This window comes from Chenopodium album, chromosome 5 (assembly GCF_948465745.1).
Source record: "Chenopodium album chromosome 5, dcCheAlbu1.1, whole genome shotgun sequence".
In the NCBI taxonomy this organism is placed as follows: domain Eukaryota; kingdom Viridiplantae; phylum Streptophyta; class Magnoliopsida; order Caryophyllales; family Amaranthaceae; genus Chenopodium; species Chenopodium album.
Genome location: NC_137838.1, coordinates 57031921 through 57055980, shown reverse-complemented (window position 1 = coordinate 57055980; position 24060 = coordinate 57031921).

Genomic DNA, 24060 nt, shown 5'->3' with positions numbered 1-24060 from the left:
ATTGTGTATTAGACTTTGCATGTTTTATTTTTCATATATATTTTTTTTTTGCTTTGATTTTTTTGTTTTTATTTTTTATTCTTTTGAATCAATGTAGGAAATCTCAGATCATGCGGTCCATCACTCACTTAGCATTCATATTTCTCAGGCATGGTACCAAGCACTCGATGAGAGCGAGACGCAATTTGAGACGTGTTCATATCAAAGACATTAGAACACTTGCCTTTAGACATTGTTTTATTGTTGCTTTGCTGTTTTTTTTTTTACTTGCTTTTGAATGTTATACAATTACACATCTTCCAATCCCAGGGTTAAGTGAATGTGGGCTGAAGAAATGAAGGCCAAACGTTAGACGAGGCTCAAAGTGGTTGATGAAGAAATGGAATGTGATTGAATGGTTAACAGGGAATGACAGGGTTGCAAAGGTGCCTCAAGTCATTGGTGTACCTTGTGTTTAGTTTGGTAATTGATTTTTTTTTCCTTTTTTTTTTTTTGCAAATGACATGATCGAATGAAAAGAAAAGAAATGCTCATTAATGAAAAAGGTAAGAAATGTGACACATAGACACATGGATAAGGAGAACCTATGCTAGACTTTTTAGGGGGGGGGGGTTTGAAACAAAAAAAGAAGAAAACATGAAATCTTGGTGAGAAGCTTGCATCGTGCATTGTCTTCATGGCTTTTTATGAGTTACTTCTAGCTGCCTGCTGAGGAAAATAGTTTCATGTTGTTGATGTTTTGATTGGAAGGAAAGAAGGAAGGAGTGACGTTCCCCTTATTCTTCCAACTATTGCCTAGTGATTTTAGACTCAAGTACTGTGTAAGGATAAACTCACTTAATGCATTCACTCAATACTCGGATTGGAAAGGAAGAGTGTATGAAACAATTTTTAAAACTGATGGGAAAAACTCCACTCATTCCTATTACGATAGAAAATGACACATGCATGGTCCTAACAATATAGTGCATTACTCAAAGACAAAGTGTGTGCAATGACTCAACATATGTGATTAGGTGAGTTTATTAAGACTTGTGGTATGATCGCATGGCTAGACATGAGGACGTTGTGAAAAACAAAAGACCCAATGACAAAATAGCACGGAAGACTAAAAGACAAACTAACTTGATTAATTTTGTCCAATTTTAATGTTTATGCTATTTTACTAGGTGAAAACGGTCCCTTGGAAATCGTTAGTCACAAATAAGATCAACCACAATCAAAGACAAAGAACACATGTTAATGTTAGCACAAAAATCGATCACAAGAAACTAGGAAGAGGACTAGAATTCTAGAAGAGTTAAGACTCATGGGTATAAAAAAAAATTAAATAAAAATAAAAATCTACAATCCTATGTTATACGAGTTGACATGGATTAAAGGATTTGGCAAATACTTGCTTGACACGAAGAGATATTAAAAAAAAAAATTTTAAAAAAAAAACCAAAAGAAAGTTGACGCTAAAAAGACACCTAAACTGGACAGGCTGTAGTATATCGGTTATAACTTTTGACCTGTGTCTCTGATTGGGACGAAACCAATTCTAAATCAAAGATAAAACTCGGGGCTACAGATCCATTGGTGGCACAACACGTAACTCTTTCTAGAACTATGGATATGACCAAAATAAGTTGACTCTTGTGCAGTATACGGGAATAAAAATCCGGGTGACTCAAAAATTAAAAAAAAAATAATAATAATCTATGGCTCGACTCTAGTAATAAAAAAAAAAGGTTTGATAAGAGAAAAAAAGAATAAATAAATAAAAGGTCAAAAAATGCACATATAAGCACATTGTCACGAATGATGCAATGAAGTTCGCAACCTAAAGTCAAGTTCTATGTTCGACTATGGTCAAGCTTAAAACACTACCACAAAAACTAGATTACAAATCACAAAATATAAAACGGTTATCAAAGATAGGCGTTCTCCAGAAGAATATAGAACGTATTTGTGCAAGAGGCGTTTTATGAGTTATTAAATATAGAACGGTTAGAATAGTTAACCGTTCTCTTTTTTTTTTTTACTCAAATAATAAAAAATAAATAATTTCATTTTAGATGATACAGAACGGTCATCTTGACAACCGTTTTGTATTTCTTTTTTATTCTATAATATTTTTTTTAAAAAATTAGAGGGATATTTATGTGGACCATTGGGATATTTAGAATTACCCTAATTATTCAAAGGCTGCTTAATATAATTGAAACGCTTTTATACTGCACTATCACTATTCACTAGAGTATTAACTGCTTACTGCTTAAGAAAAACGATGAAAAGTGAAACCTCATGTTGCTCAATTCACCAATTACTGCTTCGCCGCCCTACCGCACCACCGTCAACCCATCTCCCACCGTCGTTCCACCGCCACACTGTTGAACATCACTTCACTGCACCGCACCGCACCGCTACACCACCACTACACTTTCCAGGTAATTCGTTCAAATTTTTCTTGATTCAGATAAGTTTGTCAATCTAGTTGTAATAATCAATCGAAAATTTCAATTCAGTTGTAATGAATTCATAGTTCTCATCCATTGCAGTAATTTCGATCGAATTTTAGGCGGATTAAAAAAATTCACTATTTTAGTTTTTGGGAATTCAATCGATTCTTATAAACGCAAATAATTCTATAAAATTGCAGTTTTTTCAATCAAATTACACTTAATTGATACGAATTACAAGAAATTTCACTATTAATCAAAATTATTATCTCCAAATTACTCTAAACTAGGTCCAATATACAACCCTAATTAGATAAAGAAAGAGGGGTAAGGGAAATTGATTACCACTAGGTTATTATGTTCTATTAATTTCAAATACTTTGCAAATTATTTTAGAAAAATTGATTTGCTTTGCTTTTCTTTCATAAAAGGGCTGGTTATGAGATGTTGTGATTGAAATTCAGTGATGATTAAATCTAATTCTAGTGATGTATAAGAGTAGTCATGTTGTTTGTGGTTTTTGGGTAGCTGATTATGAAGAGAGAAGAGCAAGAAATCATAATCTTATGGAAGTGAACTTATAATAATGATAAGGAGCAGAGTTGATTAAAGGAAAAATTCTTGTTGGTTGATTGTGAATAGTTGATACGTTAGTACCCCTCCTCCTTTGACATTAGTAATATAATTTGTTGATTATATCTGCATCCTACTTTTGATACTATAATGTCAACTCTTCCATTTCTTAACAATTATCAGGCACTTTTACTAAGTCATCCAAAGAAAGACATGGTGACATTGCATAATACCAGCCATTTATAAAGTATGTATCTTGTTTCATACTCTTTTCTTTATCTAGCTTTTTCTTTCATTTAAGTTGAATTTCTCTTCTTCAACTAATTTATTTAGAATATTATGCTCCATTAGAATACGTGATAAGTAATTACATCTGTGAGTTTGATTTTGCTATAAAATTGTAATTGCTTTTCTTAATATGAGTAGAGAAATTCGTAGAAAGGCACTTCAGCATCTTGCTACTGAGTTTCTTGGTGCACATATCTAGAACATAGAGCATTGTCCCGTGAGTATCTTATCCTAAATTCCTAATCCATCAAATGACCTGTCTTAGTTTATAAATTTATCTTTAACAGTTGAACTAGGGTGTTAAGCTGTCAACACTCAATACATGTAGTTTCTTATTTTGTATTATTTCGTTGAGGTAAGGATTTAACCGATTTGAAGATGTTGATCTTGATACTATTCCTCTTGTTGAGATGGAGAGATGTGCATCATAAATTCATTGATTGTTCGTTGGCAATGTTTTGGATGCTCACTAATTACTCTAAGTCACAAATTCACAATCGTTATATGTATCATAAGCCTTGCTTTCATCACCCTATTTAAAGTGATTTAAACTTATATTCACCAATTCTATATTATATTTTCACTTATTATAGCTCTGATTTAATATGATAGTACTGAAAAAACCTTACTTTTACTGAGAAAGACCGATGTATTTTACATTGTTTTGCAGTATATTGACAAAGCTAATGATCGACAAGCTTAGGGGAAGATGGATTTCATATGTTACCGGATGCCATCAACCAAATGACGACATTGATGATTTATCTGGATTGAAGATCTATGATATTGGTATATCTAAGCTAGATTATACTTTTAAATTTATTTTTATCAACATCAATAAGAAAGGTGTTTTGATAAATATATATATCTTGTATTTATATAGAACAAATTTTCGAATGAATGATTAAATTTAATTGTTAGATGTCTTAAATTATATGAAGTATATTATACTGAAATTGTACATACTAGATCATGAATTTCTTTTACACAGGAAATGTAGATTTTGATGTAAAAGATAAAATACAAGAATATAACAATTATACGTATACAGGAAAAAAGTTCAATAATATCGTCAAAAATAAAATACAGGAATAATCATCTAGCAGGAAAATAATGCAATATATGATCTCTTGATTGGATTTTTTTTTTTTTTAAAAAAAAAAAAACAAAACTTTAGAGAACGGTTATCTAACTCAGTCGTTCTCTATTGTAATGCAATATAGAACTGTTGGGTACTCTAAACCGTTCTATTTTCCTTCATTATTGTACGATTATTGGAAGGGAAAAGAGAACGGTTGTGAATAACAACCGTTCTCTATTTGTTAGTATATAAAACGCCTAATTGACCCGTTCTCTATACTTTATACATCGCTTAGCAGAAGAATGGTCCTAAAGCGTTCTATAAAGCCTATTACAACCGTTCTCTAAGCCCTTTTTTGTACTAGTGAAAGGGTGTCAAAGGGTACCATGGTTAAGAGTTTGGACGCGTTAGCAAGGCAGCCTCCCTTGAGGGTGTATGCCAACGGGCGGCTCCGCGAGTTCGTGATGAAATCGAACTCGACTCCATGGTTTGGGTGGATTTAAAAACTCGGATGAACCCTTATTGGCATGAGCGTTTTTGGGTTGATAAAGCTTAAATCCCCCAGGCTAGCCACATACGTAGAACACGTACCATTGTGGCAAAATAGGTAACCTAAAAAGATATGCATATGTGACAATGCCAATTAAATCGCAGGAATACAATTCAAGAATCTTTCAAGTCTCATCCACTCATCTCAATTAAATACCGATCACTCAAATCGATAAATAACCAAGAATCCTCTTCAGTGGAGTCGCCAAATTGTAGGCGTCGTTCGATGTGCGCCTACGTCAAAGCATGTTGTGAATATGCTTGGCACTCATAGGAAGTGAGAATTGACATAATACGATAAGGGACACGATTAGGGACAAGGAAAGTAGGGAGCCGCCAACAAGTTTTTAAGGAACTTGTAAATCGTTCACGGATCATAAAAGGCAACCACGATAAAGGGACAACGATAGGCAACAACGATTGACCCGTGAAGGTTACACTCCATTCATAATCCATGAGATTACTAACTCCATATGGTTCGGAACCACGAAAGGAGGATCGGGGATGATGGTACGAAGTGAGTCATGGAGTCACATTCGCCCGTATTGGCCTCTACTCGATTCTTATAGTGTAAAGTGATTCCTGCGATCTCAAAGGCATACAAAAAAAATATTCAATTCGCTCCAAACTATTATTATGCTAAATTGGTTTAATATTAATGCAACATATAATTCTAAAATATCGTGATCACTTGATTTAATAACAAGCTTAAAAAGGAACCTTAACCGGTCGTCCAAATTATCTTATTAGGCGTGATTTTCAATTACTTATTCCCTTTAAACATGCAATATGGTGATCATAAAAAATATAATAGAATAAACATTAATATTGGAAGCAATTCAACAATAAATTGTTAGTCAAATCAATAATAAACTTAATCATGATACTAGCAACAAGAATAAAAATAAGAGTAATTAAGTGATTAATTACTCACTTTCCGCGTTTTCTTGAAATTGGTACATCATGAATAAATTGTTAGTAACTTCAATAAAAAAAAAATAAATCAAAAGAAAATTAAATTAAATAAATATAGATTTGATTTGGTCCAAAACCTCAGTTAATTATACCTTTCACGCCTTGGTTTAAGGATGGAACTTCAGGTATTGCATTGACTCCTTGGAGTGCTTAAAGGAAGGAATAGTAAAAGAATGGGGAGGCTAGTGTTTAGGCTAAAGAGGGAGAAGAGAATAAAATTGATGATCAAGCTTGTTGATCCTTTAAAAAGGAGAGATATGACCTCTATTTTTAGAGAAAAAATAAGGTCGAAGAATCAAGATAAGATAAGAATTCGAATCAGATAAAACTCTTGCGATAGACAGCAGTTTTTGCGGTTTTTATTTTTATCATATCTTTTGATCCAGAAATCGGAATAAGATGAATAAGATATCGTTGGAAAGATCTTGAAGTCTACTTTCTAACCCAATTTTAATCAGATTAAAATATTTTATAGAACAAAATATATGGCTGAAATAGTAAGACGGTGTTAGTTTTGGATAGTGTTTGACATTTTATTCATATCTTTTCCGTCATATGCTCGGAATTGATATTATAATATATCATTGGAAAGATAATTTCAAGGAATATCCAACCATATAAAATTTGGATAAAAACTATGAGGCACGAAAATAATATCTGTCTATCTTTGAACGTCTTTCAATTCGGAAAAAAATTAGAACTTTAAAAAAAAGAAGTTTTATTTTATTTCAAACTCTTTAATCTTATCTTTTCAAAAAGGATAATTAGGATATTTTAGAAACTTATAGAAGCTTCTAATTAATCCTAATTGGTTTAGGAATGGGATTAAATCATTTGGACCCTCCACATGATCATTGGGTCGTAGGTAAGGTGGGCTTAGGTTCGGTTTGGGCTCAATTTAATATTTTGGCCATAACTTATTCGTTATAACTCGGATTCGGGATTATATTATATCGTTGGAAATCTCTTTTAAAGCCCCATCCAACTATTCAATCACTGGACCTAGATTATGGACCAAAATAAATTGGATTAAACGTTTTTATAAAAAGGACACGAAATAAATGATTTTAAAGGACACGAAATGAATTATTTTGGGTTTAAAGGCACGCAAAGAGGAAAATAAATTATGATTTGGGGAAATGGGATAGAAGTTGGGTTGGTTTGTGAAATGGAAATATGGATTTAAGCACTCCAAGATTAAATACTCAACCTGACCAATAATGACGGTGAAAGGTTGTTCATCATCGAGTTTGGTTTTGGGGAGACATTTTTAGGTGTCTACACCCACTAGCTAGTTAGTTGCTTTATTTCAGCTATCTGGTTTAACTTGTAAAGACTATTTATGTAGCCTAACTTTCTATTATTGAATGAATTAGAAAGCATCAATTCATATTCAACGTGTTTTTGTTATTTTTGCTTTCTTATTTCCAACAATTGTGTGATCTTGACGATGATTGTTAAAAATTTATGGTGATTCGGATTTTTAATATTAATGTTTTTTTATGGAATCTCAGGTGCAAACAATGGATGGATTGTACAACTCTATAACTCTGACACAAACAAGTGAAGAGAATACACTGTATCGCCACATTTAGTGGCGAAGACGAACATAGTATCACACACTGGAATGTTGCATTGGATTATTAACACCTCTCTAGTGTCTTTTAATCCCTTTGATTATGACCATTACCACAACCAAGATCATGATACAGGCTGAGTGGAGGCTGCATAGAATCATTAAATTGCCCGAATCTGTTACTGTAGTGAAGGGATTCAGAATATCTTGTGGTTATTTATGTGTGATCATAAAGTACACAAGGCACACTAACAACGTAACGGGCGTGCCATTCACCGACATCTGTGAGTATGGCAACTCAACGAGACCAAGAATGTTATTGGTGAAGGGTTACGGAGTTTGGCACATAAGGTCCTCTTACGCAAGTTTCACAAGTCTTTGTTCAAGCGTTTGTTAAGCCGGTTCAATTTCCTGGGTTTTCATCCCTATGAAAGGGATGTCATTTTTATTCAAGCATACCGTACTAGTTAAAAAATCAACTTGTGTACTAGGACATTTAAGGAATTGAAAGTACATAAGCCTTATTTCACAAACTTCAATGATTTGAGTATTACACTTCCACCATTACTGCACCAATGGTTCCCTACTCAGCTCCACCCGTCTCAACTTATGTCTCCAGAGCAGTAGCACAATTGTGACCCAATTTTAGGAGAGATTTAGTATTCTAATTCGTACTATATATAATAAGGTTTACCTGGATTTTTGGATTGCAGGAACTTGATTTTTTTTTGGGGTTTCAATTCAATGTTATACTTCCTCCGTTTTCTTTTATTTGCAACACTTTCCTAAAAAGGAAATGTCACAATACTTGCAACACACTATAAAAGGAAAGTTACTTTAGAGAAAAACTATACTATTTCCCTTATTTACAGCACATGGCCCACTAAATTACACTCCTAACAACCACTCATCCCATTTTAGAGTATATTATATCATGTGAACCCCACATTTCTTAAATACCGTGAAAAAGTGTGTGTTGCATCTAAAAGAAAACGGAGGAAGTATATTGTAAAAATTCTAGTATGGTCACTCTCACTAGGGGTGTTCATAAATCGGTCCGGACCGAAAAAATGGACCGGATCACCACGAACCGAAACGGACCAAATAATTCGGTCTGGTCTTCGGGTCTTGAAATTCATTTTTTCGGTCTACGGTCCGGTTCGGTCTAAAACCCCATAAAAATTGGTCTTAGACTGGACTGATTTTTTTATTAAAAATATGCGTGAAACCTTAGATAGTAGTGGTTAAAATTAACCTTAATAAGCTTAGAAAACTTGAACTTAATAAGTTTTTTTTTGTAATAAGCATACAAAAAAAGACGTAAAAATGAAGTTCAAATGTAATTTTTCCTTTACTTTTTTTCGTGTTATCCATAACTTTATTAAAATTTAGTAGTCTTTTTTAAAAAATTCTTAAATCGGTCCAAAGCGGTCTGGTCCAGGTTCTGGATCGGTTCTTTTGGTCCGGTCCAGGTTCGGTCCTAGCTTAATCGGTCCGGTATTCGGTTATTAAAATTCTAATTTTCGGTCATCGGTCCAATCCGGGTCGGTTCGGTCTTAGAACAATGAACAACCCTAACTTTCACTATGACCATGGCTATACTTAGGGTCTGTTCACATTTACTGAACTGATTGGAGCTTAACTGAACTGATTGAAGCTGATCTGAACTGAAATGAATATTTTATGAGAGAAGGAAATTAGGAGCTGAATTGATCTGAACTGAACTGAACAAATTGGAGCCGAACTGAAGTGAACTGATTGGAGCTGGATTGAACTGAACTGAACTAAAATTAAGTAAATGTGAACAAGCCCTTAATTATGATTGATTGATTTTTGTTTTTTCTTAAAATCTTGGTCAAACCTTATATTTAGAATATTCCATTTTAAATTCTTATTCATTTTTCCAAAAATTAATTTTTGACTTTTCCAAAAATTAATTTTTGACTTTTCAAAAATGTTTTTTTAATTTTTGAAATTATTTAATTAAAATCAGTTATTAATTAAATCCAAAAATAAGATAAAATTAAATATATCAAAAATCAAAAAATTGTTTTTCAATGTTCTTTACCGTTCTTCAAAGTTCTTCAAGGTTCTTCATCCGTGGATGAAATTAACCACCATTATGGTAATCTTTGTCCCGTAAATAGACTCGCACATCAATGAAAATTGAAAATATGCATCGATCTACATATTTTATGTGAAGTTTGAGTTCATTCGAAATTTGGATTCATGTGTGAATTTGGAATTGTTTTTAATCCTATAACATTATATGTTAACTGGATAATCACAAACAAGAGATGCAAAATCAATCATTATATGTATGCAAAAATATAATAAAAAAAATTAAAAAAGGATAAAAAAAATTAACAATTTTTCGAAATCTGGGTTTGTGAGGCAAATTGGAGATGTAATGCCCCGTATTTTAAAGCCATTTTCTATTATTATTTATGGATTTTTTCCGAAATATTTTATTATAAAAAAATATCTATTTGAGTCCATACATGATTTTACAAAGATATAATTTTATTACGCTTTATAATTATATGAGTCAACACAAAGTTGTCGGAATTTCAACCTCCGGTATTTTGCTTCCGAGTCAAACTAACAAGTACCAAATTATTCCTCCTTCCGTAATCAAAATCAACCCTTACATTAATACTACTCATATTCACAACATTTATTAGGCCGGCTACATTTATTGGGTCAGCAGCATTTATTGGGCCAACTGCATTTATTAGGCCAACAACATTTATTAGGTTGGCTGCATTAATTGGGTTGACATCATTTATGAAATCGGTTGGAATAGTGCCTGAGTTGGGGCTATAAATAGTCATGGAACATGAGGTATTTTCATCACATCTCCTACTTCTCTTCTTACTTTCCTTCTCCTTTCTCCTTTCTCCCCGTACTCACCTCCTTTTAGCTTTCATTTGTGGTCTTGAGCTCCTCACGAACACCTCCTCGCTGCCACCATACCGCCGTCATTCGACCACCACCTTGTTACCATCCCCTTCCTTGCGTTGCTCACCGTAAGTAAGCCATATATTTATCATTTTTAGTACTATTACTAAGTACTACTAATATTACTACTACTACTCTCAACTACTATTACTACTACTACTCACATGTTACGTACTACTACTACTACTTCCTATTATTATTATTATTATTATTATTATTATTATTATTATTATTATTATTATTATTATTACTATTACTATTATTATATTTGTTGTTGTTAGTATTATAGTTGTTGTTGTTGATATGTTTGCTACTACTACTTACAATTTAGTTATCTACTACTACTACTACTACTACTACTATTAGCTAGCAACAACTAACTACTTACACATATAAGTCATATACTACTATGTATATATGATACTACTACTTCTACTTTTATAATTATTATAATTATTGTTATTATAATTATTATTATCGTTATTATTATAAAAACAAGTGTTAATTTTATAAAAGGGTTATGATGATAAATTGTTTATGCACAAATAGTCAAAGTCGATAGTCTAAGTCCTTGTGTCTATGGGTTGGAAAATATTTGATTAGGATTATTGGTTTGTTATAGGAGGAATTTCAGGCTCAAAATTAGGAGTTCCGTACTTGTGTGCAAGGATCAAGGTACGTACACGTGGCTAGAACTTTAAAGTGGCTTTTATATGCAACGTGTTTTACATGTTAAGTGATTTCGAATCATGTTTAAATAATTGTGAAATATATTTCGGTGAAACATGTTTTAATCGTTTAATCTCAAATATTCAAATATTTTATATGGTTGATTATAAACTTGTATTGATATTCAAGACGGAAGTTTTATTGTTTTAATTTATCCCGAGTATGGGATATTGGAAAGTTTATTTATCATGTTTATTCCTCAGATCTTTGGATTTTTAACTCCCACTACGCGGAGTAAGTTAAAGACTATGGAATTTGTATGATCTAGTCTTTCCCCTTGATAGCACTATGTAAAGGAGTTACTAGCTTGGGGGGTGTGCACACTTAGGTGGTAAAATGATCTACGAAAATAAGGATTGATCTATCCTATTCGGAATTATCTTTGGAAAGTTGGTTGTTTCGAAAATTGGTTCTTTTGACAAGTTTTTATACATGAATTTCTATTCATGAATGGTTTGGATAAATTATGATTTATTTAAGTTAAATCTCTTTGAAAACATGTTTAATTAATTAAATTGATTTTACATGACTAGCATTTGTATGTACTTAGCATTTTGGCTAATACGTATTTGTTTTGTTTTGGCTTGGCCCTACTTATCATTTTGATGAGTAGATAGGTGATGGCGATCGGACAACGTGAACTATGTGCTGCATTGGGAACGATGGGCGGTGATCACCTAGTTTAATTTAGTATACATAGTATTAGTGGTGTAGCTACTTTGAAAGTGTATCAAACTATTATTATTACTATTATTATTAATGAAATTTAAGTATTATTTTCCGCTGCAAAACTCTGTTAAGCCTTACGTAATCACGTGGCGGTAATACTCCCATGTTACTCCCTAAAGTTGGATTATTATTGTAAATATTAGAGAGTAATTTGGGGGTGTTACAAAGTGGTATCAGTTTTTCGGGTCTTAAAAAGATAAAAATTGGAATATAAAACTGATGGGTAGACCTAAGAAGGGCATATAGGATAGAGTTTCGCATTCGTTTTTCCGAAAATATATATTAAGTATGTATTTAAGTAAAAACTACTTTCTATTTTAATACGAAGAAAGATTAATAATGGGGATTATTGGATTGGCAATGAGCTCTGGCTAAGGCAGGATTTGGGCTCTAGGCAACGTCGACCCTAACATCTCCTACCTGGGATCTCATTGGTCCAATTAATCCACATTATGAATCAAGTATTCAACTTATAACTATATATAATATTTTCGAAATTAAAAGAATTTGAAACGTATTCAAAAAGTAATTTCGAACTTTACGTGAATTATGTGCATATGGACTAAGCAAACGTCCAAACTGTGTTTTAGAATATAAAGGTTCGAATTAAATTTCGAATTGCATTAAGATTGATAGTGTTTTGGGAATTTTTATATTTCACAGTATATTTGTGAAGGTTCATGAATTATTCGATGATTATTCCTAAATTGGAAATGGATTGGAAGGTGAATTTCACTCTTATGTGATGAATTATATGATGAAGTAATTGTTGATTTGTATGTTATAATTGTATGCAAATTATGATAAATCTTGTAATGATTTATTTGAGATGATTACGTAGAGTTGCTTCTAAAATAAAAACTTACTAGTTAAGTTGATGAACGTTTAGTAATCAAGATATTTTGTGAACAGTAAAGTTATCACATCGCTGATTGAGTCCTTGTTGGATAGATGAACAATTTGTTTGTAAATTCATGTCTCTAATTACCACATTATTCAGGATCATGTCTCTAAGGGAACGAATTAAGAAAGGGAGTAAGTCCAAAGTCAGTTCTGTCATCAAAAGGCTAACCAAAATAACCGAAAACATAGCCGGTATTGTCTCAAACTAGGGAAAAGCCCATAATGACCTTGATGCTTTTAGGGAAGTTTTTAAGAGAGTAGTTGCGGCCAAACCACCCACTTACCTTGGCAAGGTAGACCCAGCAAGCTTAGAAAATTGGGTGAGAGAGTTCGATAAACTTTTTGATGCTATAAATTGTCCTGAGGAATTAAAAGTCAATAATTCTGTTTATTACCTTAGAGAGGAAGCCGATTTATGGTGGAGTCAAAGGAGGAATGACTTACTAAGTATTCCTAACTTTGGGTGGGCTGAATTTAAGGAAGCTTTAAGAGAGAAGTTTTACCACTCCTACTTGAGGAAACAAAAGTGTATGGAGTTTACGAACCTTAGGATGGGGAACATGACAATTAATGAGTATTATAGCAAGTTCATTGAGTTGATGGAATTTGCACCAGAGGTAGTACCAACTGAAGCACTTAAGGCACAGAGGTTTGAGCAAGGTTTTACTTTGACCCTTCAAGGAAAACTAGGAGGAGTGACCTTTGAAACTTTAGATGAGGTTTATGGGAGAGCAGCGCACCTTTATAGGATCAAGGGGAGAGAGCTAGAGGGAAACTTTTCCGGGGAAAAGAGGAAGCCTAGTGGGACTTTCAATGGGAGTGAGAAGAAACCCAAAGTTGAGGGGAACCCGAGTAGGAATTTCAATGGGAAAAGGGACAACAGGGGTAATTTTGAAAGAGGGAATGGGAACCGAGGGAATGGAGACAAACCCAAGAGAACCTATTTTTGCAAGAGATGTACGAAGAACCACCCATGAAGGGATTGTGAGGGAAACCTAGTGACTTGCCGCTACTGTCAAAAGCTAGGTCACCGTGAGTATGAGTGTTATAAGAAGGTGTCTGATGAGTAGTCGGGTAAACCCCAAGATGAGAAGAATCAACCCAAGCCAGCTCAGCCTAGTGGATTCATTCCTAAGTCAACACCCAACAATAGTGGAGCCGCTCCCAAAGGTCGTATGTTCGTGATGAACAATCGTGAGGCTGCAACTGCTTCTGATGTGGTAATTGTCAATTTCTTTATTTTTTCTATGTCTACTAAAGTCTTGTTTGATTTAGGGGCGTCTCACTCTTTTATTTCTAGAAGTTTAGTAGATAGACTCAAGCTAGAGAGTCCGGTGTCTGTTTCCATAGATATTGCTATCCCTTCAGGGAAAGTGGTGATGAGTTGCACTCGGATGCATCAGGGTGTACCTCTTGTCATTTCAAAAGTAGAATTTCCGTCAGACTTAATCGAGCTTGACTTACAAGATCTCGATGTTATTTTGGGGATGGACTGGTTGGGCAAGTACAAGGCCCAAATTGATTGCGAGGCCCAAAAGGTCACATTGTTTGGCCTGGGCAAAGTTAGGGTAACCTATCGAAGGGAGGAAAAGAAATCAGGGCTAAAGATCATATCTGCTTTGTAACTTAAAAAGTGTGTAGCAAAAGGATATCCACTGTATTTGTGTAGTGTCCAAAGGATAGAAGAAGGACATAGAGATGATGGGAAAAATATTCCAGTAGTAAATGAATTTCTCGATGTCTTTCCTGAAGAGATTCCAGGGATGCTGCCAGTGAGAGATGTCGAATTTACCATAGACTTAGTGCCAGGGACATGACCTATTTCAAAGGCTCCATATAGGATGGCCCCGGCTGAGATGAAAGAGCTGAAGACTCAGTTAGACCAAGTTAGACTTGTTAGAGAAAGGATATATCAGGCCTAGTTCATCACCATGGGGTGCACCAGTTTTGTTTGTGAAGAAGAAGGATGGAAGCTTGAGGTTGTGCATAGATTACCACTAGTTGAACAATGTGATGACCAAGAATAAGTACCCGATGCCTAGGATTGATGATTTGTTCGACCAGTTGAAAGGGGCGGGAATATTTTCGAAGATTGATTTGAGGTCAGGGTATCACCAGTTAAGGATAGCAGAGTCGGACATTGCAAAAAGTGCTTTTAGGACTCGTTATGGTCACTATGAATTCATTGTAATTCCATTTGGGTTAACCAATGCACCTACTGTTTTCATGGATTTAATGCACCGAATTTTTAGGCCATAATTGGATAAGTTTGTTGTGGTGTTCATCGATGATATTTTGGTGTACTCGAAGGATCAAGATGAGCATGAGGACCATTTGAGGGCGGTATTGGCAACCTTAAGAGAGCATCAATTATATGCCAAACTCTCAAAATGCGAATTTTGGTTGGAAGAGGTAGCTTTCCTAGGTCATGTGATTTCTAAGGAGGGAGTATCGGTGGATCTAGCAAAGGTAAAGGCTGTAAGTGAATGGCCGACCCCAAGGAGTGTGTTAGATGTTCGGAGTTTTCTTGGGTTAGCAGGTTATTATAGGAGATTTGTTAAGGATTTCTCGAGAATTGCAAGGCCGATGACGAGCTTAATGAGGAAAGAATGTAAGTATGAGTGGACTCTAGAGTGTGTGAAGGTTTTTCAGACATTGAAAGAGAAGTTGACTACGGCACCTGTGTTAGCCTGCCTGATGGAAGTGAGCAGTATGAGGTGTATAGTGATGCGTCAAAGTTCGGGTTAGGTTGTGTGTTGATGCAAAATCGGAAGGTGATTGCTTACTCCTTGAGAAAGTTGAAGCCTTATGAGGTGAATTACCCGACCCATGACTTAGAGTTAGCCGCAATTGTGTTTGCATTAAAGATTTGGAGACACTACTTGTACGGAGTAACATGTAGGATTTACACCGATCACAAGAGTTTGAAGTACATATTCACTCAAAAGGAGTTGAACATGAGACAACGACGATGGTTGGAGTTTATTAAGGATTATGATTTGGAGATTCAGTATCATGAAGGGAAAGCGAATGTTGTAGCTGATGCATTAAGTAGGAAGTCAAGTCATGGAATTAATGCAATGATTCTACCAGATTAATTGTGTGCGGAATTCCAAAACATGAATTTGGAGTTAAGGAGAAGTTAAGAAGATCTTGAGTGCCTTGTTGAGCAGACCGTCAATCTGTGATGAAATTCGGGAAAGTCAGCCCGGAGATGAAAAGTTAAACAAGATTAAAGAGAAGATCGAGGAAGGGCAAGTATTGGACTTTTCAATAGCCGATGATGGAAGCATGAGGTTTAAAGGGAGATGGTGTGTCCCTCAGAATCGAAGCGATCTTAAGCAGAAGTTGATGGAGGAAGCTCATAGTTCTCCTTATTCCATGCATCCCGGAGGGGATAAGTTGTATAAGGACATGAAAAAGACATTCTGGTGGCCGAACATGAAAAGGGAAGTGGCAGAATTTGTGGCTAGATGTTTAACTTGTCAAAAGGTCAAGATCGAGCATAAGAGACCCCAAGGAACAGTTCAATCCTTGGAGGTGCCTAGTTGGAAGTGGGATTCGATCTCTATGGATTTCGTGGGAGCCTTACCCAAGACTCGAGCAGGAAATGATACAATTTGGGTCATAGTGGATCGACTAACAAAATGTGCAACGTTCATACTCATGAGAAGTACATGGTTGATGGATCAATTAGGAAGAGCGTATGTGAAATTTGTGGTGAAATACCATGGTGTGCCGAAGGACATCATCTCGGATAAAGACTCAAGGTTCTTATCCAACTTCTGGCAGAGTTTACAAAAGGCTATGGGGACTAAGTTGTTGATGAACACTGCATTCCACCCCGCAACCGATGGTCAAACAGAGAGAATAATACAAACATTAGAGGATATGTTGAGATCATGTGTCATGGAGTACCAGGGTTCATGGGAAGATCATTTGGACTTGATAGAATTTTCCTACAACAAAAGTTATCATGCAAGCATTAGGATGACGCCATTCGAGGCTTTGTATGGGCGAAAGTGTAGAAGCCCGATATGTTGGAACGACATAAGCGAGACTGTTATACTTGGGCCGGAAATGATTGAAGAGACGGTGAAACAAGTAAAGATGATTCAAGAGAAAATAAAAGCCGCACAAGATCGTCAAAAGAGCTATGCAGATTTGAAGAGAAGGGATGAGGAATACGAAGTAGGTGAGAAAGTTTTATTGAAAATATCTCCGATGAAGGGAGTAATGAGGTTCGGGAAGAGAGGAAAGCTAAGCCCGAAGTACATTGGACCCTACGAGATCATCCAAAAGGTGGGAAAGCTAGCATACAAGTTGGATTTGCCTAATGAGCTAGAAAAAGTTCACAATGTGTTCCATGTGAGCCAAATTCGGAAGTACAAACCAGATGGTTCCCATGTTTTACAGCCTGAAACTATCGAGATGGACGAGAACTTGACTTATGAGGAAAGGCCTGTGAAGATTTTAGATAGTAAGGTGAGAAGCACCAGGAACAAGGATGTTAAGATAGTCAAGGTTTTATGGTCAAACCATAAAACCGAGGAAGCTACTTGGGAAGCCGAAGCAGATATGAGGAAAAGATACCCAGAGTTGTTTTCTAAGGTTAGTAGTCGAGTTAGGGGGACGTAACTCCTTTTAAGGGGGGTAGAATGCGATAGAGTTTTGCGCTTTTGCCCTTTTTGGTTAGTTTTTGAGACATTTTGAGTAGTTATGCATTGTGCCAGAGTCATAGTTTGAGTTGTTCTGAGTCATTATAAGTTGTGCCTGAGTCAATTTGTACTAACTTGAAATATTTAACCAACTTTATACTCAAGTTTCGAGGTCGAAACTTCTTTTAAGGGGGTAGACTGTAATGCCCCGTATTTTTAAGCCGTTTACTAATTATTAATTATGGATTTTTTCCAAAATATTTTATTATACAAAAAAATATCTATTTGAGTCTATACATGATTTTACAAAGATATAATTTTATTACGCTTTATAATTATATGAGTCAACTCAAAGTTGTCGGAATTTCAACCTCTAGCATTTTGCTTCCGAGTCAAACTAACAAGTAACAAATTATTCCTCCTTCCGTAATCAAAATCAACCCTTATATTAATACTACTCATATTCACAACATTTATTAGGGCGGCTGCATTTATTGGGTCAGCAGCATTTATTGGGCCAGCTGCATTTATTAGGCCAACAACATTTATTAGGTTGGTTGCATTAATTGGGTTGACATCATTTATGAAATCGGTTGGAATAGTGCCTGAGTTGGGGCTATAAATAGTCATGGAACATGAGCTATTTTCATCACATCTCCTACTTCTCTTCTTACTTTCCTTCTCCTTTCTCCTTTCTCCTTTCTCCTTACTCCCCCATACTCACCTCCTTTTAGCTTTCATTTGTGGTCTTGAGCTCCTCACGAGCACCTCCTCGCTGCAACCAGACTGCCGCCATTCGACCACCACCTTGTTGCCATCCCCTTCCTTGCGTTGCTCACCGTAAGTAAGCCATATATTTCTCATTTTTATTACTACTACTATGTACTACTAATATTACTACTACTACACTCAACTACTATTAATACTACTACTCACATGTTACATACTACTAGTACTACTTCCTATTATCATTATTATTATTATTATTATTATTATTATTATTATTATTATTATTATTATTATTATTATTATTATTATTATTATTATTATTATTATTATTATTATTATTATTATTATTATTATTACTATTATTACTATTATTATTTTTATTACTATTATTATATTTGTTGGTGTTAGTATTATAGTTGTTGCTGTTGATATGTTTGCTACTTGTACGAAATAATTTCAAGCGTTAATCCCCTAGCTTGAACCCCACTGTGATCATACAATAAAGTACGGTGGCGTCCAAAAGGGAAGAAGTTAGAGCAAAAGAGTCGCCAACAAGTTTTTTTAGGAACTTGTAAACCGTTCACGAGGTGAAGGTTACACCCCTTAACGATCCAAGAGATCGTCAACTCCATAAGGTCTTGAACCAAATAAGGGTTCGGGGATGAAGGTACAAATCCAACCTAAAAGAGATTGAACCTGCCCTAATAATAGGCCTCTACTTTATTCAGATCGTATTCATGTGCGCTTTCTAACTAACATAGAATCAATAGGATTACCCTAAACCTGTTTATTTATGTTGGTTAAATTAAATGCACAAACAAAACTATTATTGGCGATCACTTGAATTATAATCATATTAACCCTAAACAAGATTATTAATTATCTTATTAAGCGTGATTACAAGTACAAAATTCCCTTTAAACATGCATAAAAGGCGTGATCAAGCAATAATAATAAAAATCAAGCAACATAATAATAATCATCATAATTATAACAATCATAATATTCATGTTAAAGCATAATAATAGCAAGATCCTAGGCATGCTACTAACAAGATTAATAACAAACCCTAGCATGTCACTAAACATTAAAAATCAAAGCTTTAGCCCTAACATGATACTAACATGAATATTAGGAAGAAAATGGGAAGCATCGCAGGAATCATAATTGTCATATTTGATATTAGAAAGTATGGTTATTACCCTAAACATGATACTAGGAATTAAAATAATAACCTAAACATGATTTCTATATCATAATAACAATAAATCAATTAAAGCACTTACTTGGATGCCTCGTACCTCTTTCTAATAACAAAATACACGCGTTAGTAACTTCAAGGAAAATAATAAACAAACAATTAAATTAAATAATTGAAATAGAGATTTAGGACCAAACCCTCAGAAATTAAACCTTTCACGTCTAGGGCGAAGGCAACTTCGAATATGGCTAGGTGTATCTAGATCTAATGAATGCGGAATTTTTATATTTGAGAGAAGCTAATTTAGAAAAAGAGAAAGAGAGAGTAATCAAGAGAATCTTGATGAGAGTTGGTTCAAAACTGGTTTCTTAAAACGGAGTTTTTACGACGTTATTTATAAAGAAAATCAGCAAAAAAGATAAAATATCAAAACAGAGTTTTGGCGCACATAAAACTGAATTAGCACCAACGCTGGCTATTGGCGCCAAACGCCAACACTAGCGCCAGGCCCTACAGCTGGCGTTTGGCGCTGATTCAGAAAATTACTCGTTTTCTTAAAATCAGATAAAAAATTGTCGTACATGAGGATAAAATCGTATTTCCCTCAAAAATTCTCTTTGATTTTATGTAAAACTCTGAAAAGTCAACAAAAGTCAATTTACCAATGCTAATTGAATTAGGAATGAAAAGAACCTTCTAGAAGAATCTAGAAGACTAAAACCATTCCTAATTTCATTATGAATGATAAATCTATATTGGGCCCTCCCCTAGATCATTGGGCCGCATATAAGGCTCAAAACGGGCCCAGTTTAGTAAATTGGCCATAACTTCCTCAATATTCATCGGAATTGGGCTTATAATATATCGTTGGAAAGCTCTTGTCAAGCCCCATCCAACTACATTACTATTGGACCCATATCATGGACCAACCAAACTGGATTGGCTGTTTTTTAAAAGAAATTTTCAAAAACAGAGAGAAAAGAAAAGAAATTAAAACTATCCGCAACACTAAACTTTCCACACCTTCACTACATTCGATTATGATTCGACGTGAAAGGTACTCATCACCGGGTTTGGTTTTGGGGAGACACAAATGGGTGTCTACAGAAGCCCCCACTTTGACTGAGTTTGGAGAAACACAAGTATCGAAAACAAAAGTCAAAGTATCGATAGGGACAGAGAATTATTCAGAACGTTCTGCGATCCTAAATCACTCTTGTAACGCCGATATCTGCAAACTACCGTTAGTTAAACAGATAAAAGAGTTAAGAGATGTGTATCTTGCACCGTCGAGCACACGTCTCTGAAGGTAACCGGTTTGCTGCTGCATTACTGTTGTTTTGATGACCTTCTGCCAAGAGAATGTCATCCCGCTTGAAAACTGCTACGCTTGTAACTGCTTCCAATATTGAAGACTGCTTCGCTTGAAACGATCATCTTTCGCTTTGATAATATTCCACGTCCAAGGGAATACTATCGAAGATTGCTTTGCTTGAAACAATCCTCATCCGCATTGATAATATTCCACGTCCAAGGGAATACTATCGAAGATTGCTTCGCTTGAAACAATCCTCATCCGCTTTATGACCATCTTCCACGTCCAAGGGAACATGATCGAAGACAATTTCGCTTGAAATCACCTTCAGCTGTTTGTGACAACTCTTCACAATCTAGGGAATGTCGTCGAAGATATCCTCGCTTGATGCCATCCTCATTTGTTGCGATAATTTTCCAAAGAAATTACCGAAGATCTCCGCTTGTCGATCCTTAAAAGCTTGCTTGAACTTTGCTTCTGCTATGCTTGTACGTCGGCGCTTTTGTTGCTTTTGAACCTGTACATCGGTGCCTTTTGCGAATGAACCACTATGTCGGTGCCTTTTGTTAATGAGCCAATGCTTAGGCGCTTTAAGCTAAGTGAGACGATCTTTCATCAGGTCGATCACTTTGTGTAATCAAGATGATTAATAAAAATTGTGTAAAATTTCTTAGAGGGGCTAACTGGCTTACCAAGGAACCCAAAATATATTGCAAAGAGGTAGAACAACCTCCCTGAGTAGCTGAGTGTCCTGGCGCCGCTGAAAAAGCATCACCGCCACACAAATAGCTGTAGTGGCAGATGCTGGGGTTGGCGTCAGGCGCCAAGCCTAATTGCTGACGCCAAGGTCTAGCGCTTGGCGCCAGAACGGGGTTTTCCTTAAATACCCCTTTCTTTTTCATTTTTGCTGTTTGCTCGTCGCGTTTTGCTCGAATATCTCCAGAAATTCGCTTGCTTTGTTCTTGCTCGTTTCTCAACCAAATTAACTCAAATTTGTTGCAAATCAAAGCTCTTTTCATCCACTTTCCCGATCTATGTAAGTTTTCTTTGAACTCACACCGGTTTTTATGAATTTTGCACATGTTTGTTTTCGAATTTCTTGAAATTTCGAAACTTGAATTGCTTAATTCACTTTGTTTGTCAAATTTTATGCCATGAAATTGCTTGATTATGTTTATATATTTCCTTGGGAATAATTTGAGACTTGTTTGATTCAATTTGGTGAAGAAATGAGCAAATTGCCATTGTTGGACCTATTGAGGTCGAGAATGCAATGTGACCCGTTCTTGATTTTTTGATAGCAATTCTTGTCCAATTTGTCACAATAATTACTATAGTATAGCAAGAAATTGTTTAATTGCTTGAAAAATGTCGTTATGCTCAATTTGAATTTGTGCTATGTTTTAATACTACGTACTCTGTTTTTTTTTTGCGAACATAGTATCATGCGGCTAGGCGAACCTTAGATACTATAGAACCTTAATTCATGATAATTCTGCACAATGTAGCATGGCTAGACAGCGAGGCTCTAGTTCACGGTCCCAAGACACTCGACGGGAGCATGAGCCCGTGGAGGACGACGCCGCACCGTCCACTTTGCTTGGTCGACTCCCCAAGTGGGATGAGCGGACCTTGTTCTTTTCCCCCGTCCACCACATTTCTGAGAGGGTGAGACGGGGCATCACCGTTGGGAGGACGTGCTTTCATGGCTCCGGTTGTGACGGCTTGGGCGATCTGTACAAGATGTACATCGCCAGGGATGTCGAGACGAGACTCCTATGGGAGTCCTGCGGTCTCGCTGCGTTGTTTGAGACCTCCGAGGCGATGGTTGCCTCCAGCGGGGGTCACCATGTAGTGCGTGCTCTGGTGGAGTTCTTCTAGGACACCACCAACACTTTCCACATTCCCTAGGGTGAGATGATGGTCAATCCTACCGACTTCAGTCTCATCACAGGACTGGAGTTCAGCTCCGTGCCACTGCCGTTCGATAGTGGGATCGACGTCTTTTCTCCCGAGGTCGAGGAGCTGTTGGGGCCGATTACCATTTGGGCCCGAGCTAAGGTCGAGTCGTCTCAGTTCAGCGCTAGGGGCATTCGCCGCTCGACTATGGCAGCGGCTTTTGACGATGGTGCGACCACCTGAGAGCAGCAGGTGCGCATCTTTGCGCTTATTTTGTTGTCAGGGACGTTCTCCCCTGACAAGGGTAGTAGGGCGCTGCTTTACTACCTTCTTGCCGTCTGCGATCTACATCGGATTGGGACTTATGACAAAGCCAGCTTGGCCTACGCTGACTTCATTCGTGCGCTGAGGGACTTGTGTCGACACCGGTCCTTCCGGACGAATCTTGCTTTGTCCGGCTTTTGGAGGGTCGTAGAGGTAAACATTATTCCCTATAAAGTTTAGCTCTACACTTTTAGCTAACACTTACTGATAATTTTAACTCCTTGTAGATCTGTATCTACGAGTACTTCCCTTTCGCTTCGCCGGCGAGACCGTCGTCGGGCAGGTTTCCAGTCAGTGCTTCTGGGGGCAGCCGCCGTGTGGGGATGTCCACTGCGTATGTCCGATACTGGACCATCGTGGTATGATTCTTTTCTTATTTGCCATTTTGGGATGCTTTAGATAGATTCTCGCCTGATTGACGTTCTTTGAAGGAGCCTGAGGTGATGTGGCGGTACGATTTTTCAGCTTTTATTTTTCGTAAAGTAGCCCCCAAGTATTGCTTTACTGACTTGGTTTTGCTTCATCAGGACGATGCCGCTGAGTTCGTGCCACCCCGTATGTCTATCCATTACCAGGGGACATACGGGCCGATTGAGGAGATGATTCCTCCGGCTCCTGAGGACGAGCGCTTCGTAGAGCGGTCAATTCCTCGCTACCAGACTCGGGTAAGCTTTTTTATTTGCAACTTTTGTCCACATATATTATGCATGTTTATTGACTTATTTCCTTGAAAGTTCTCGCGCGAGGTGGTTTCGGCAATGGCACGATGTATAGATGCCTTCCGGAGCCAGCTTGTCCGGATGAGGAATGTGGCTACCTGCCGTCGGGACGACGCCGTTCAGGAGGTAGTCTTTCTTTCATATGTTTTTCATTACCGCTTCGATTTTGCCTTGTTTCTGATTTTAATTCCTTTTCCAGGGTCAGCCTATTGCTTCTCGTACCCGCACAAGACCTGAGGTGCGGAGGGATCCGGCGAGGTCTAGCTCGAGGCGTCGCCGCACTACTTTAGGAGGTATAGGCGGTCGCTCTGAGGCTGCCCGTGCTGATGTGGCAGAGGGCTCGGGTTCTTCTTCTGAGGGTGCTCATGCTGCGCCGGTAGGCCGGGGAGAGGCTACATCGGCTTTTA